Consider the following 18,406-nt stretch of genomic DNA (forward strand, 5'->3'; position numbering starts at 1 on the left):
CCAACTGAAAAAAAAAAAAAAAAAAGCGAACTACACTATTCAAGTACCCAATACTGGAGTCGCTAGTATTCACACCTGTGATCCTCTTTTAGGAATCTCCCTCATCCTTCCTAGGCCCTTTCTTACATAAAGCAGCCTCTGCTGTTTGGACCTCTCCCAGAACCAGTCTTTAGTGCATACAACCGATCTCGCCTCCAGACACCTTCAGGGGTCAGGCAGATGTAAAATCTTTAATGTTTAAATGTAAACAACTAATATTTAAACACTATTTGGACCAAACTCTGGCCTACAGCAGTTTTCTTTTGAGGTCCCATTTCTTTACAAAACACCCTAAGACAAAAATATTTCCTTCCTTTTTGTTCCCTTTGGGTACGAATAAAATCAGAAATTAGTTAAGTTCTGAGATTAGCTAAATTCTGAGATAAGATACAGAGGGAACTCTCTGGGACCAAGGTGATGCCCCATCGACTCCTCTTCCTCCCTGAGTGAGTCCCTCCTCATCTTCCCCTTTTAGCCCAGTTTTCCTAAATCTGAGGAACTGACTCCGCCGTAGGAAGTGGATGCCTAGAAAGTGTTTTGGGCTCCACGACCTCATCCTTCCTCCTGTCAGAAGAAACAAAAACGTTATCTTCTAACAAGGTTGCCAAGAGACTATCCAGCCACCCTCCGCCAGTCTCAAGTTCAGTAGTGACGAACAAGGCACAGGTGAAGCACTTCACTGGGTAGACATCGACATTCCACAAACACTCAGCTATGGCTGACCACTTTAGATACAAACAAAAACTGAAAAGACACTTGCAAAACTCTGAGGTGAAGGTCAGTGCAGTGAGAAGTACCTGGTTTCAGGGGGATTCTCGTGACTTCAGGTAGATGGTATTACATGTGATGTTTCATTGTTGGCTCTGCACTTTTTAAGGGGTCAAGGGCCCCTCTGAGATCAGATTAAAGCAATGGGCTCTCTCCCTAGAAAAATGGCATTCACACAAATTTGTAGGCAACTTCAAAGGATTCACGGGTCACTTGCAATTCAGCCATTTACCCAAGACTAACAATCTCTGACTTATGTAGATCAGCTATAATGCATTTACTTTATGTGAGGAAATGAAATACTTGTCATCCTAATGTTGAGGAGTTGGAGCTAAATAACAACATTAGGGAAAAGTAAGGAAAGCTAGCTCTCTTTCCTTACCCTCCTCTCCCTTAAGGGCCACCAGAGTCTCAAAACCACATGCTCTCTGCAAATGAAATACTGCACCCTCCACATGACTTAAAGGAAGTGACAATCTCATCTCAGAATTTAAATGCCCTTAACAGTTAATTCTTGCCTCTATGTGCTTAGTGGCTTGCTTTCTCCACATTATCCAGATGATGGCTTTAGAGGCAGACTACTGGAGATCCAGAAAGTCACACATCCCATTCAATTTCCCTGTGAAAATCAAAGCGCTCACTCTGCTGAAGAGTTGAAAGAGGCTGAGGGGTCACCTCCCCCCCGTGCTGGTGCAGGCAGTGCTCCAGGAGGGTCATGTAAATACTCAGTATAAGGCAACAGGGCACACCAATTTGTTTTCAATCTATTTTACTTCAGTTCAGAGGATCACTGCAGACAGACAGTCCAAGAAAACAAACCACACTTGGGTTATGCTCAGTCTTCCTCAATCTCCAAAAGCAGCTGAATATTGCCAAAGTGTGGCTCGTTTTCCTGTGCTGCCTGTCTGGAATGATGCTTTGAACTGAAATAAAATAGATTGAAAAACAAATTGGTATGCCCTGGCTCTTCTTGCAGTTTTATATTATCCTTCAAAGCTAGTGTTACCACCTACTCTTTACTGGGACCCAACAGACCCAAATCACAGAGTAAAACTGCAATACTTGAGATGCAAAGGTCCCACCCAAACCTAAAATAGCAATTTAATTCAGGGCTTGTTGTGTATCACTGCATTAACACGCCACTCTCTGTCCAGTTCCTTGCTCCATTTGCTGGGCTGGATGATACCTTCTGATGACATGTGCAATATGGTTACTGGACACAGTTAAAAGCAAAACCTGACATTGCTGTTTTCTTACACAGTTCCCTTGACTTTGTACTGCCTCTAATTTGCCATGTTCAGGAGCCTAAACACCATCCTACTTTTATCTATTCAAAAAAGTCTGCCACTTGCTTCAAAGCATTCGATACTCTGTTTTAAAGTATGCAACATTATTTTCAAAACTTTTAGAGGAAACTTAAAATCATTTGTAAACAAACTGTGAAACTACCACCAACTAGGAACAACCTAACATTTTCTTCGAATGCCTTAAGAAAAATGCACATGCCTTTGATGGAGGAACACAAATGGTTTCAAGCTTAAAATGCTAAAATGCTGAAAAATGTTCTGCACAGACCGCTGTATGACTTGGTCTAAAAATAAATAAATAAATTCCATTTGAAAAGTTTCTCTCTAAACAAACATTAAGAAAAAAAACAAGGGCTGGGCAAAGTGGCTCATGCCTGTAATCCCAGCAGAGACATAGGCAAGAGAATTGTCTGAGCCCTGGGGTTTGAGACCAGCCTGGGAAACATCACAATACCTTATCCCTACAATAAATCAAGAAAAAAAAAAAGTGCTCCCTCCCCCCAAAGATAAGAAAACACTCCTCCCTCATTTTGTCTATAATATATTTCTGGATTACTTAGCACTTTATTTATTTATTTATTTTATTTTTTATTTTTTATTTTTTGAGTCGGAGTCTCACTCTGTCACCCAGACTGGAGTGCAGTGGCACGCTCCCAGCCACCGCAGCCTCGACCTGCTGGGCTCCGGCGACCCTTCCGCCTCAGCCTTCCAAGTAGCTGGAACTACAAGTGCGCACTACCATGCCCGGATAATTTTTTGATTTACTGTAGAGATGAGGTCTCACCAAGTTGCCCTGGCAGGTCTCGAACCCGCGGGCTCAGGCAATCCACTCATAAGCACTTTAAATAAGTTCCCATTTGGGGCTAAATCTGGTTAGCTTTCAGCAATATGTGTAGCAACAATCCAAAGAAAACACCAAAGTTATTCATATACCTTCTCCTACTTAATCTGCACAACAACCCTTTGTGGGGCATCCCCAGGGACAAGTGTGACCACTCGCCTGTAACCTGCCCGTGGCATGCACACTGTCAGCAGTAAAGCTGGGTGCAGGGCTAGGGGGTGGGCAGGAGTTAACCACAGCACAATCACTCCCTTCTCTGAGTTCTCCAGTACCTCAAGCTCTTGCCTCCCTTACAGTCTCTGAACCAGCTCAAATGTTCTTCCCGTTTCTCTCCCTTTTCCCTTCCTGCTGAACTGGCTCGTTACTCAACAAGCTTCTGCTTCAACTGCCTTTATCAAGAGAAGCTTTCCCTGGCCACCCAGATAAAAAACAGGTCTCCCGCGGTAGTGTCTGTAGCAGCAGTTTTGTTTCCTTTATTGCAGTTATCACAATTTGGAATAACTTTGTTATTTCCTTCCTGTCTTGACACTAGGTTTTAGCTTCCAGAGCAGAGAGCCTCAGGTCCACCTTGCTCACCCTGGTAATTATAGGGCTCAGCACAGAGATGCTTGGCACACCAGAGGCATTCAAATATTTGCTGAAAGAATGACCTGGATGTGCTTAATATTTCCCCGGAAACACCAGGTTGTGGGTGCTGGCCAGCTGCTAAGGACACAACAGGTACCTCACTTTGAGAGGCTCCTAAGCTAGTAGGAAGGACAATAAATAGATGGAACAATACAGGGTGGTGAGTGTGAGTCACCGGTTTAGCTTCAGCTCCCAGCTCCCTTATGCATCGGCTATGAAACCTTGGACATCTTTCCTCAGTTTCCTCATCTGTAAAACGGTAGTATTAATACTACCAATGTCATAGTGTTGGTGTGAGGCTTAAATGATAGTCCATGTAAATAAAGCACTTAGCACAGTACTTGGCACAAAGGAATCACTAAAACAAATACAAACACACACACACACACACACACATATATGTATGTATGTGTTTTATTCTAATAGCTTAACATGTATTAACTACTGGACAGGCATGGTGGCTCACGCCAGTAATCCCAAGAGGCTGAAGAGGGAGGACTGCTTGAGCCCAAGGGTTGGAGACCAGCCTGGGCAACACGGAGAGACATCACCTCTACAAAAATTAACCTTAAAAAAAAAAAACTAGCTGGGTGTGGTAGCATGTGCCTGTTGTCCCCGCTACTTTGAGAGGCTGAGGATAGAGGACTGCTTGAACCCAGGAGTCCCAGGCTGCAGTACACACCGTGCCATGGCACTCCAGTCTGGACAACAGTGAAACCCCAACTCTAAAAAATACAAAACAAAAACTGCTAATGTTATTGAGATGATGCTAAGGCAGCTGTATTTGAAATTATCTTTGTATAGCATCTGTCCAAGCCCCCTACAGAATTCAATTCCATGGAAGGGCAGAAATCATGTTGGTCTTATTCACCACAACATTTCCAGGAATTTTTATCATCTGGGACACATAATAGATTTTTTAAAAAAATACTAAATGACTAATGAGTGTACGCATGCAAGCATGGGGTGTTCTGAAACCATTTATTAAATCAGTGATGAATAAGTTTGGGAACTGGTTGGGGGGAGAGGGGCAGAGTTAGCCAAATAGAGAAAAACTTCACTTTGAGATGTAATTGCATCGCCATAAAGCACACAAAGATCGGGATACAATTCCAGGGAAGAACCAACAGTTCCAGGTAGAAAAGACTTTAAGGAATAAAGTACAAAGCAGTTTGACCTAGGCCAGCAGGCTGGGGGCTATTATAGGGCTGGCTCCATTTGCCAGCCCTATAGCCTAGCACAAATAGCTTCACCACTCAGAATTGGCATCTGCCTCTTTTGTAAAATGGAAATATCATACTTATAAAGCATTGCCATAAGTACAACGCTCGTATGGATATAAATAAAGCACCTGGCTCACTGCAGCACTGGGTAGATGGCAATATTGCTATTCTAAGTAAGAGAACAACTCCTGCTTTAAACAGAAAGATCAGAAAGAGTAACGAAAGCACGTGTTTTGTCAAGTGAAGATCTCTAGGTGCCGGGGCAGTTTTAACTCGTTTCCCATTCCGTGAGAAGAGACCAGAGCAATGGCTGAAGGACAAGGCGGACCCAATCTCCTTGCGTCTGGGGCAGAGGTCAGCAGACTTTTTCTGCAAGGGGCCAGACAGAAATATTTTGGGCTTTGTGAGCCAGGCGATCAAAGCCCGGCAATGGCTGCGCAACTTACTCAACTCTGCCCTCTTGGCAGGAAAGCAGCCGCAGACAATGCAGCGACAATGAACATGGCCGTGTTCCCGTTAAACTTCATCCGTGGACACTGAAACTTGGTTTCATGTAATCTTCGCAAATTACACGAGACAGTCTTTTCCCCCAGCCACTGAAAAACGCACAAGACGTTTTTAGCTCCCAACAAACAACAACCGGGAGGGGGAGCGCATCAGGCCCAAGGCTGTCGGGTGCCTACGCCGGGTGGGGACCCGCAGGGGCGGGCGGAGCGAGACGGCGAGCCGAGGCCTCCGGTCGGGCCGGGCGGGAGGCCCCGGGCGCACAGCAGGCCCGGGCCGGGGTCAGGCCGGGCCCGGCGCCCCGACCGCGTCCCCGCGGCCTCTCCCCTCGGAGACTACCTCGGAACCTGCGCTCGGGGTGCGGGCCGCCCCCGGGAGGCCGCGTCCCGGGGCGGGGGAGGCGGCCGTGACCTGGGCGAGTCCCGCGGAGCTCGCCACGCGGAAGGGTCTGCGTGCGCCCCTCTTCTAGGGCGCCCCCGGGCCTCCGCAGCCAAAAGGGTCTCCACGCGGAGTCCCAGCCCCGTTTCTATGGTTACCTGTTCAGCACCGATTCAAACTGCCGTTCTTTATTGACAGCGCCTTAGAGGACACGAACACTCCTGCCCGAAGGGAACAATAAAGCTTTCACCATTCAACAGCGCCAGAGACGCCAGCAGGCGGCCATCTTGAGAACGGCGCCGAACGGGTATAAGCGGGGAGGGGGCGGCCCGGCCTTCCTCCCGCGCCACAGTCATGTGATGGGGCGGGGCTCGTGAGGGGCGGGGCCTGCGTCACGCGCTCGCTCTCCCCCAATGCCAGAACCCTGGGGCAAGCCGGTGGCTAGCCTCTTCTCTGACCTCTGACCTGGGTCACGCCCTCGCCTCCCCACCCCTCCTAAGTTCTGATGGGGTTCCACCGTCCCTCAGTGGAGCTGCTCTAGGGTTAGGGTCTTGCTTCGAAGAATGGCAGAGAAGTAAACACAAAGGCTTCTATTCATTGTTCCAAAACAACACGTGACCCGACCCCTTGCCCCCAGACGCACTCTCATTGGTGGAGAGACTGGGCGCCGCTCGACTTGATAGGCCGACAGGCCGAGTATCAACCAATTACGCTGTCTTGGGGGAATTCTGATCCCGCCCCTCCCACCCCCAGTTTTAGGATTTAGGGAGTTGGGGGGAAGAGGGTACCTAGCTTTTCCCTTGCTGATTTTTCCTTTCCCACGCTTTGTCACACACCATGCGTTCCACGTTGAAGCATCCCCTTGTCATTCTTGCACATTTAAGTCAGATCCAACAGCATCAGACAAATTAAGTCACAGCAGTGCTGACCTGCTGAACACAGTCACCCTATCACTGACATGCTGCCACTTTTTCTGTGACTGCCAGTCATGCGCCCAAAACCAGCCGTCTAAGTACAATGTCGAGCTCCCTCTGTGGTTGTAGCTGTTATATCCACAGTTAATATTTAGTCGTTCCAAGAACCATCACTGTCAGGTTGACTCACCCCATCACCATTTTAAATCACAAATTCAATCTACTGGGCAGAATTGTCACTTGCATTGTTGCCATCACCAGGTCGATCATATTTACTGTCACTGTCTGATATGCAACTGTTGTCAATGACCATAAACTTCAAACACTCTGTTCAATATAGCACTCTGTGTGCCCAGCTGTTGTCTCTTCATTTGTTTTCACTGTCATTGACATTCAGCTACTTTCACTGCCACATGGCCAAGCCAATATTTAACAGGCCCCTACAGGGTACACAGTTGTCCTTGTTACTGTTCAATTAGTCACTTTCACTATTATACTCACATGTCACTGTCACATTCAGTGTCACATTCAGTGTCAGAATTCTGACATTCAATCACTTTTGTGGTCACTAGAGTCATGCCCATGGCTGTTGTGTCTCCTAATCACTCATTTCCACCACCCCCACGTTCTCTTTTAGTGGGAGCCCCCAATGTAGGGTTGCCAAATTTAGCAAACATAAAGTTAAGAGGGGATTTCTTTTGCAGCAGTATCATTGCCAATGTGCTGTATGTGAATGTGGATGCTTGAGGCTCAAAAGTCTCAATGAGAATAAGTTTTAAGGCACCAACTGTCCCTCCTGTTCCACTTAACAAGACTCTTCGTCCTACAGGGACTAAAAGGAGACAGCACAAGAAAAGTGGTAACTAAGTACACTGAATTCTTGGAACTGTGGCTACAAAGAAGATAGTTTTTTGAAGTTTGTTTTCTTATTTTAAAAGGAATACATGTTTATTGAAGAACACTTAGGGTAAACAATTTGCTCAAAGAAACAGCTACTAAACAGTAAAGTTAGGGTGCAAATATGGGAAAGAATATTTCCTTCAGAAGGAATGTTTAGGACATTACAAAGCTATCCCCCAACTCACCTACACCTACCTGCACATACACAGTCAATGGGTCAATGGCTAAAGTTTCTTCAAAATCATTTACTTGAAATTTTGCATTATTAGAAATTCTCATGGGGCTGACTTGACTATAGTTCATGAAGAACAGCATAGGGTCATAGAAAGCAAAGACTTGGCTTCTGGCTGATCATCGTATGGAAGAATAAGAGGACAACGGCTGGACTTTCTAGACCTTCTCAGGGCCTCATCTTCCCACAGACACTGAACAGCTTTGGACAAATAACTTGTGTTTCCCAATTGCTAGAAGGACTCAAACCTTGACCTTGAGGGGAAGGTACTTAAGGACTTTTCAACTTTTTCTACCTTGGTAGAAGATGTTCCCATGCAAGCTGCCTGAGCAGCTCTAGCTAACCTACCAACTGTTTCCAGAATAACTACTACATGCCAGGAACACTGAGGTCAATAGAATACATTCCCAACGTAAGAATAGTAAGAAATGACACAGCCACCACAACTTCTGCTGCTAATAAGAGTGATAATTTATCTCCCTCTTACTCTCGACCAGATACTAGGTCAAGTTTTTTACCTAAATCATCTCATTTAATTCTCATAACCACTCAATGAAGTAGATCACATTTTAAGCCCCATTTTACACAGAAGAAAACAAACTCAGAGAGGGCAAACAATTTGCTCAAAGAAACACAGCTACTAAACAGTAAAGTTAGGGTCTAAATCTAGGAGGTTGACTCCAAAGCCTGCACTTTTTTCAACCTATAATAATAATTTTTGAGTTTTGTAAAATAAATATGCTTATGACAAAGAAGCTGGGATTACAGAAAAATATACGGAAGAGAGTAAAACCAGAATCGCTAGAAATCCTACCACTTAGTGGTAATGTATCATTAGACATGGGCATTTCTCGTGTCTCTGGGCATATAGATATGGGTGAATGGGGAGATAATAATGATAGTAATGACAGCTTCCATCCAATAAGCACTATGTGCTGGATGCTATTCTAAGCACTCTCCATGAATTAGCATGTCTAATTTACTCAAAGAGAGATGGATAGACATAACTTTATTAAAATGAGCTCATTTAACGTATTCTGTGTACACATCAATAGCCCACCGCCTGGTGATGTTTTTCCCCAAAGCTGGTCCTTTCCTCAGTTTTGCTGTCTTCTCTCCACATTCCAATCAAATCCTAAGCTCAGAGTCCTTGGGCTGCAAATGCTGAGTCTTTAAATAGCACCCTCTGCACAGCTGCTGCCCGGTCAAATGTCTCTGCTGTTCCCCAAGGCGGTGGTGTTATTTGTGGAAGTGAAGTTTGCTGGAGGCTCGACATATGCTTTTTATTTGTTAGAGTAGGTGTCTGGGCCTTGGCATTCTCTTTCCTGGCTTTCTAAGTGTTAGAATTTCACTATCTTTTCTCCAGTCCAAATGAAACTCCGTCTTCAGATCTTGCCCAGAGGATACCAGAGAGTCTCAGATGAGGATGCTGCTGGAATTTGCCGAATGACTCAGAAAGGTCAGCCGCCTGCACATCCATCGGAATGACAAAAGATGAGGAGTAAGGAGACCGCCTGACTCCAAGGGGGCTGCCCAGCCAATGGGAGCCTATAGCACTTCTGTGGGCCGATCCTGCAAATCCCTGACCTCCGTTGCCCTGAGGCAAAAGGCACTCTAACACTTAGAAGGATGGAGTCAACACCTCCTCTGAGATGACCCTCAGGCACTTCATGTTCATCTGAACCAAAACTGAAGCGAAGATTTTGCAGCTAAGCCTGTTTCTCCCCTCCGGCTTTTGAGCTCTGAGATTATGGCCCACACACCTGAGCCCTCTTGCTCAGGCCAGACATCTGGGAGTTGTTATGGACTCTTCTCTAACCCCAACCAGTCACCACGTCTTGCCGATTTTACTTCTGATATACTCCGCCCGTTGCCTGTCCATTGTCACGGCCAAAATCCAAATGACCTTTACCTCTTGATCACTATAATACTCTCCTCCTGCAACCTCTGTTAATATATTTTACAAGTCAGCATGAATGTTCCTTTAAGATCAACTTTATTAAGGTTAATTTACATACAAAAATTTACACATTGAAAGCAGAGTTTTGGCAGATATATACACCTATATAACCACTACCATATCAAGATATTTGGAATAGACTTTTTTAGAGCAGTTTTAGGTTCACAGCAAAGTTGAGTGGAAGATACAGAGATTCTTCATCTCTCTCCCCATCCACACACCTACGTGACCTCCCCCAGCATCTAAACTTCACACATTGTAAGAAAGTGGCACATTTCTTACAATCAATGAACTACGTTGACACATCATCATCACCCGAAGTCCATAGTTTATATTAGGGGTCACTATTGTTGTAGATTCTGAGTTTTGACAAATATATAATAACACATCCACCATTATAGTACCATACAGCGTGGTTTCACTGCCCTAAAAATCCTCCCTCCACACTAACCTCTGGCAACTGTTGACCTTTTTACTGCCGCCATAGTTTTTTTTTTCTTTTCCAGAATGTCACCTAGTTGGCATTAGGCAATGTGTACCCTTTTCAGATTTTACTTACTAATATGCACGCATATTTCTTCCCTGTCTTTTCATAGTTTGATAGTCCATATATATGTTTTTATTGTTATTTTAAAACATTTTAAAAATAAAAACAGGATCTCGCTATGTTGCCCAGGCTGATTTCAAACTCCTGGCTTCAAGTAATCCCCCTGCTTCAGCCTCCAGAGTAGCCAGGATTACAGGCATGAGCCATTGTACCCAGCAGCTCACATCTTTTTAGCACTGAATAATATTCCACTGGATGCAGCACAGTTTATTTATCCATTCACCCATTTATGCAATGCTTTCAAATTTTGGCAGTTAGCCAGACTCGGTAGCTCAGCCTGTAATCCCACTCTTTGGGAGGCTGAGGTGAGTGGATTGCCTGAGCCCGCGGGTTTGAGACCCACCTGGGCAGGGAGACCTCATCTCTACAATAAAATCAAAAAAATTAGCCGGGCATGTTAGCGCGCGCCTGTAATTCCGGCTACTCAGAAGGCTGAGGCGGAAGGATCGCCGGAGCCCAGCAGGTCGAGGCTGCAGTGGCCGGGAGCGTGCCACTGCACTCCAGTCTGGGCGACAGAGTGAGACTACAACTCAAAAAAAAAAAAAAATTTGGCAATTATGAATAAAGTTGCTAAAATACTCATGAGCAGATTTTTGTGTGGACATGTTCTCAGTTCCTTTAGGTAAACAACAAAGAGTATGGTGGCTGGATTGTATGCATAGTAAGGATATGTTTAGTTCTGTAAGAAACTGCCAAACTGCCTTCCAAAGTGGCTGTACCAGTTTGCATTCCCATAAGCTTTTGAGGTCATGACTGAGAGTGTCTGTTTCTCCACATCTTTGTCAGCATTTGGTGTTGCTAGTGTTCTCAATTTTGGCAATTCTAACAAGCATGTAGTGGTATCTCGTTGTAATTTGCAGTTCCCTAGAGATCTATAATATACAACACCTTTTCGTATGCTTACTTGCCATCTCTATAATTTCTTTGGTGAGGGGTCTGGTCAGGTCTTTTGCCTATTCTTTAATCTGATTTTTTGTTTTCTTAATGTTGGGTTTGAAGAGTTCTTTGTATATTTTAGATAATAGTCCTCTATCAGATATGTCTTTTGCAACTATTTTCTCCCAGTCTGTGGTTCATCTTCTCATTCGTTTGACAATGTCTTTTACAGAGCAAACGCTTTGAATTTTAATGAAGTCCAGCTTATCAATTATTTCTTTCATGAATTGTGTCTTTGGTGTTGCATCTAAAAGATCATCACCATACCCAAGGTCTACTAGGTTTTCTCCTATGCTATCTTCTAAGAGTTTACAGTTTTACATTTTACATTTAGCTCTCTGGTGCATTTTGAGTTAATTTTTGTGAAGGGTGTAAGGTCTGTATCTAGATTTATTTTTCAATATGTGAATGTCCAGTTGTTCTGGCACCATTTGTTGAAAAGGTTTTGTTCCATTGTATTGCCTGTGTCCTTTGTCAAAGATAAGTTGGATATATTTGTGTATGTGTGTCTGTATACTTTTGAAGAGACAGACGGGGTCTCTCTTTGTCCCCTGGGCTGGAGCGCAGTGGCACAATCAGCTCACTACAACCTTGAACTCCTGGTTTCAAATGATTGTCTTGCCTCAGCCATCCAAGTAGCTAGGACTACATTACAGATCACCACACCCAGGTAATTTGTAGATTTTTGTAGAGACAGGGTCTCATAATGTTGCCTGGGCTGATCGCGAGTTCCTGGCCTCAAGCGATCCTCCTGCCTCAGTCTCGCAAGGTGCTGGGATTACAAGCATGAACCACCACTCCTGACCAGCAGTTGAATATATGTATGTGGGTCTACTTCTGGACTCTATCCTGTTCCATCATATATGTATCTATTCTTTGGCCAATACCACACTGTCTTAATTATTGTAGCTTTATAGTAAGTTTTGAAGTTGGGTAGTGTCAGTCCTCCAACTGTGTTCATCTTCAATATCAAACTGGTCATTCTGGGTCCTTTTGCCTCTCCATATAAACTTTAGAGTCAGTTTGTTGATATCTACAAAACAGTGTGCTGGAGTCTGATTTGGATTGTACTGGATCCATAGATGAGGTTGGGAAGAGTCGACAGCTTGAAAATATTGTCTTCCTATCCAAGAACGTGAAATATCTCTCCATTTATTTAGTTCTTCTTTGATATCTTTCATTGGAGTTTTGGAGTTTTCTTCATATAGATCTTGTACATATGTTGTTAGATTTATACCGAAGTATGTTATTTTGGGGGTGCTCATATAAACGGTAATTTGTTTTTAATTTCAGATTCCACTTGTTCAGTGCTAGTATATAGGAAAGCAATTGATTTTTGTAGATTAACCTTGTATTCTGCAACTTTGCTATAATTGCCTGTTAGTTCCAGGAGTGGTTTTGTTGTTGTTGTTTGTTGTTGTTTTGGTCAGTTCTTTCAGATTCTCTACATAGATGATCATGTCATCTGCAAACTAAAACAGTTTTGTTTCTTTCTTCCTCACTTGTATATCTTTTATTTCCTTTTCTAATCTCGTTGCATTAGCTAGGACTTCCAGTACAATGTTGAAAAGCAGTGGTAGCCGGGCTCGGTGGCTCAGCCTGTAATCCCACGCCTTTGGGAGGCTGAAGTGAGTGGATTGCCTGAGCTCGCAGGTTCCAGACCCGCCTGGGCAGTGAGACCTCATCTCTACAATAAATCAAAAAATCAGCCGGGCACAGTAGCACATGCCTGTAATTCCGGCTACTTGGAAGGCTGAGGCAGAAGGATCAGCCGGAGCCCAGCAGGTCGAGGCTGCGGTGGCCGGGAGCGGCCACTGCACTCCAGTCTGGGTGACAGAGTGAGACTCCAACTCAAAAAAAAAAAGAAAAAAGAAAAGAAAAGCAGTGGTGAGTGTGGCATCCATGTGATACTCATAATCTCAGTGAGAAAGTTTGAGTTTCTCACCATTAAGAATGATGTTAACTCTAGTTTTTTTGTAGATGTTCTTCATAAAGTTGAGGAAGTTCCCCCGTTTCTAGTTTTCTGGGAGTTTTTATCATGAATGGGAATTCATGTGCTTTTTCCATATCTGTTGATATGATTATATGATCTTGCTTCTTTAGCCTGTTTATATCATAGATTACATTAATTGATTTTTGAATGTTAAACCAGACTTGCATACCTGGGATAAATGCCACTTGGTCGTGGTGTAAAATTCTTTCTTTTGTTTGTTTGTTTGAGTTGGAGTCTCACTCTGTCACCCAGACTGGAGTGCAGTGGCCGCTCCCAGCCACCGCAGCCTCGACCTGCTGGGTTCTGGCGATCCTTCCACCCCAGTCTTCCAAGTAGCTGGAACTATAGGCACGCGCTACCACATCCGGCAAGTTTTTTGATTTATTATAGAGATGAGGTCTCACCAAGTTGCCCAGGCGGGTCTTGAACCCATGGGCTCAGGCAATTCACTCACCTCAGCCTCCCAAGGCGCAGGATTGCAGGCTGAGCCACCGAGCCCAGCTTAATTTTTGATTTATTGTAGAGATGAGGTCTCGCCAAGTTGCCCAGGCAGGTCTCGAACCTGTGGGCTCAAGCAATCCACTCACCTCGGCCTCCCAAAGGCATGGGATTATAGGCTGAGCCACCGAGCCTGGCTTGTATAATTCTTTTTTAGACATTGTTGGATTAAATTTGCTAATACATTGTTGAGGATTTCTGCCTCTTTGTTCACGAGCGATATTGATCTATGATTTGCCTTTCTTGTAAAATTTTTGTCTGACTTTGGATTAGGTTAATGTTGGTCCCAAAGAATGAATTAGGAAGTATTCCTTCTTCTAACTTCTGAAGGAGTTTATAAAGAATTGGTATAATCTGTTCCTTAAATATTTGGTATAATTCATCAGTGAACTCATCTGGGTCCATTACTTCCACTTTGGGAAGGTTATTATTGATTCAACTTCTTTAATAGATAAAGGCCTATTTAAATAGTCTGTTGTTGCATGTATGAGTTTTTGCAGATTGTGTCATTCAACAAATTGGGTCATTTTATCTAGGTTATCATATTTGTGGGCATAGAGTTGTTCATACATTTTTTTGTTATACCTTTAATGTCCATGGAATCTGTAGTGATGTTCTCTCTTTTGTTTCTGATTTCTGATATTAGTAGCTTATGTTTTGCTTTTTTATCTTAGTTATTCTGGATAGAAGATATTGATTTTATTCATCTTTTCAAAGGATGAGCTTTTGGTTTCATTGATTTTCTGTTTTCAATTTCATTGACTCCTGCTCTAATTTTTATTTCTTTTATTCTGCATACTTTGAACATAATTTGTTCTTCTTTTTCTAGTTTCCTAAGGTGGAAACTTAGATGATCAATTTTAGATCTTACTTCTTTTCTAATACATACATTCAGTGCTGTAAATGTCTTTCCTTCCACTGCCTTTTCTTCTTCCCACAGATTTTGGTAAGTTGTGTTTTCATTTTCACTCAGCTAAAAATATTTTAAAAATTCTTTCGAGATTTCTTCATTGACCCAAATTAATTAAAGATTTCTTCTTTAATTCCACTGTGATCTCAGAGAAGACATTGTATAATTTCTATTCTTTAAAATTTGTTAAGGTATGAATGTGATCGATCTTGATGAATGTTCCACATGAACTTGAGAAGAGTGTGTCATCTGCAGTCATTGGAGGAAGTAGTCTATAGAAATCCATTGTATCCAGTTAACTGATGGTATAGTTAAGTTCAACTGTGTCTTTACAGCTGCATATGTCCATTTCTGATAGAGGGGTGTTGAAGTTTCTGACTATAATAGTGGATTTATCTATTTCTCCTTGCAATTTCTTCAATTTTGCCTCATGTATTTTGATTTCTGTTAGGCACTTACAGATTAAGCATAGTTATGTCTCCTTGCAGTACTGGCCTTTTCAACATTGTGTAAGACTCCTCTTTATCCTTCATAACTTTCCTTGTTTTGCAGTCTGTTCTAACTGAAATTAATGAAGCTACTCTGGCTTTCTTTTGATTAGTCAAGACTTCCATGAGCTGTGATCATCATGACCATGCCACTGTACTCCAGCCTGAGTGACACAACGAGATCTCAACTCAAAAGAAAAAAAAGAAGAGACAGCCTAGAAATGAACCATCCCATATAAGGTCAAGGAACTTTTGACAACGGTACCAAGACCATACAACAACAAAAAAAGTTTTTTCAACAAATAGTGCTTGGAAAACTGGAAATCCACATACAAAATTAATGAAGTTGGATCCTTATCTAATGCCATTTGCAAAAATTAACTCAAAATGGATTGAAGACCTAAAACCTAAAGCTGTAAAACTCTTAGGAGAAAACATAAGGCAAAAGTTTTGAAAATGTTCGATTTGGCAATGATTTCTTTGATATGACACCAAAGGCACAGGTAACAGAGTTTTTAAAAAACAGGCAAATTGGACTTCATGAAAATTTAAAAATTTGTACATAAAAAGACAAAGTAAACAATAAAAAGGCAACCCATAGAATGGGAGAAAATATTTGCAAATCGTATATTGGATAAGATATTAATATCCAGAATATATAGAGAATTCCTAAAACTCAACAACAAAATGACAAAAGTTCCAATTTAAAAATGGGCAAAAGACTGAAACATTTCTCTAAAGAAATATAGAAATGACTAAAAAACACATGAAAAGATTATCAACATTACAATCATTAAGGAAATGCAAATTATAACTACAGTGAGATACCCCCTCACACCCTTTAGGTTGGCTACTATAAAATAAAAATAACATAATAAATGTTGGCAAGGTTGTGGAGAAACAGGAACACTTGTGCACTGTGGGTAATAATGTAAAATGATGCAGCTGTTGTGGAAAACAGCTTGGCAGTGCCTCAAAAAGTTAAAAATAGGATTAGCATATGATCTGACAATTCCACTTCTGGGTGGATACTTCAAATAACTGGAAGCAGGGTCTTGAACCCATGTTTATAGCAGCATTTATTCACAACAGGTAAAACATGGAAGCAACCCAAGTGTCCACTGATGGACAAAATTATATCACACAATGGAATGTTGTTCAACATGAAAAAAAATTCTGCAATATGTTACAACAGGGATGGACTTTGGGGACATTACACTAAGTTAAATAAACCAATCACAAAGATATAAATACTGTATGATTTCAACTAGGTGCGGTGGCTCACACCTATAATCCCAGCACTTTGGGAAGCTGAGGTGAGAGGATTGCCTCAACCAGCCTGGGTTCGCAACCAGCCTGGGTTCACAACCAGCCTGGGCAATCTTGTCTCTACAATAAATCAAAAGATTAGCTGGGCCTGGTGGCACTGTAGTTTCAGCTATTTGGAAGGCTGAGGCAGAAGGATCGCCTGAGCCCAGCAGGTCAAGGCTGTGGTGGCCGTGAGCATGCCACTGTGCCCCAGCTTCGGCAACAGAGTAAGACGCTGACTCAAAATTATAAATAAATAAATAAATTTAAAAATACCGTATGACTCCACTTACATGAAATACTTAGAATAGTCAAAATTATAGAGACAGGAAGTAGAGTGGTGACTGCCAAGGACTGAGAGTAGGGGGAAATAGGGAGCTGTTTATTGGGTATAAAGTTTTGGTTTTACAAGACGAAAAGAGTTATGGAGATGGAGGGTGACGATGATTGTGCAACATTATGAATGTATTTAATAACACTAAACCCTACACCTAAAAGTGATCAAAGAGGGTAAATTTCATGTTATATATATTTTACCACAATAAAAAAATTGAAGAAAAATGTGCATCCACCCCACCTTCCTATGACTGGATCCCCTGAGTCTTTATCACTCAGAATTGGACACATTCAGCCTCCAGGAATTCGTCAATTGCAGTTCAAGTTTCCCTGCACAGCTCGGGTTCCCATGGAGGTTTCGCCTCTGGTAAATTGTGGTTCTCTGTATCTGCCTGCTTGTTTCTCCAATTCTGGGACAGTGGTTTGCACTGTGACCTCACTTTTCTTATACATATAAGAGTTGATGCTTCTGTTTGTTCAGCGTTTACTTATTGTCAGGATGGAGAGGCGGCTTCCAAGTTTCTTACATGATGGGTAGATAGGAAACTGGAAGTCCTAGAACATGTTTATCACCTGCAGAAGTTCCCTGGTGCCCCTTCTCAGTTCAACACCCCCCCCGCACTCCCCTACTTCTCCTCCCCTCCAACCCCCATGTCCCAGCAACCGCTGATCCACTTTCTGTCACTATAGATGACTTTTGCCTGTTCCAGAATTTCAGATAAATGAAATCACATAATACATAGTGTTTTTTTACCTGACTTCTTTTACTCAGCATAATATAGTTGAAATTCACTCATGTTATTGCATTTATCAGTTTTGTTACTTTTAATTGCTGGGTCCCTTGGTATTTGTGTATTCGTTTGCCTGTTAATTTGGGTGTTTCTGACTTCAAGTATTATTAGCTGCTATGAATATTTGTGTTATTGCATTTATCAGTTTTGTTACTTTTAATTGCTGGGTCACTATAATTTGTGTATTCATTTGCCTGTTAATTTAGGTGTTTCTGACTTCAAGTATTATTAGCTGCTATGAATATTTGTGTGCACGTATGTTTTTTGTTTCTCTTTTGTAAACACTTAGGAACTATGACTAGGTCATATGGTAGCTATTTATTTACCTTTGTAAGACATTTCCAGAGTTCTTCAAAGTGGTTGTACCACTTACACTTCTAACACCAATGTATGAGATTTCTTGTTATTCCACATTCCAGAAACAGTTGTTATTGTCAGTTATTTTAAATGTAGTCATTTTAATGAGTGTGAGGTAGTATCTCACTTTGGTTTTTATGTTCATTTCCCTTTGCATGCTTGTTGACCATTAATATTTGGGCGAAGGAGGAGTATCTGTTCAAATATTTTGCCATTGTTTTTGGTTGGGTAGTTTTTCTTATTATTGAGTTATAAGAAATCTTTAGGCCAGGCACAGTAGTTCATGCCTGTTATCCCTGCACTGTGGGAGGGGTTAGGGTAGAATCCCAGTGGGGCCTCCAAAGTGTTAGGTCAGCCTGGGGGAGGGGTCCTGCAATCCAGTGCTGTGTGCAAGATGTAAAGAATTACACAGAAGTTAGATTGGAAAATATAGTTTATTTATAAAGTAAATGAGAGGGAGAGAGAGAGAGAGAGAAAGGGGGAGAGAGA

This window comes from Carlito syrichta, unplaced genomic scaffold, assembly GCF_000164805.1.
Source record: "Carlito syrichta isolate Samal-C Ts95f unplaced genomic scaffold, Tarsius_syrichta-2.0.1 Scaffold303101, whole genome shotgun sequence".
NCBI lineage: Eukaryota > Metazoa > Chordata > Mammalia > Primates > Tarsiidae > Carlito > Carlito syrichta.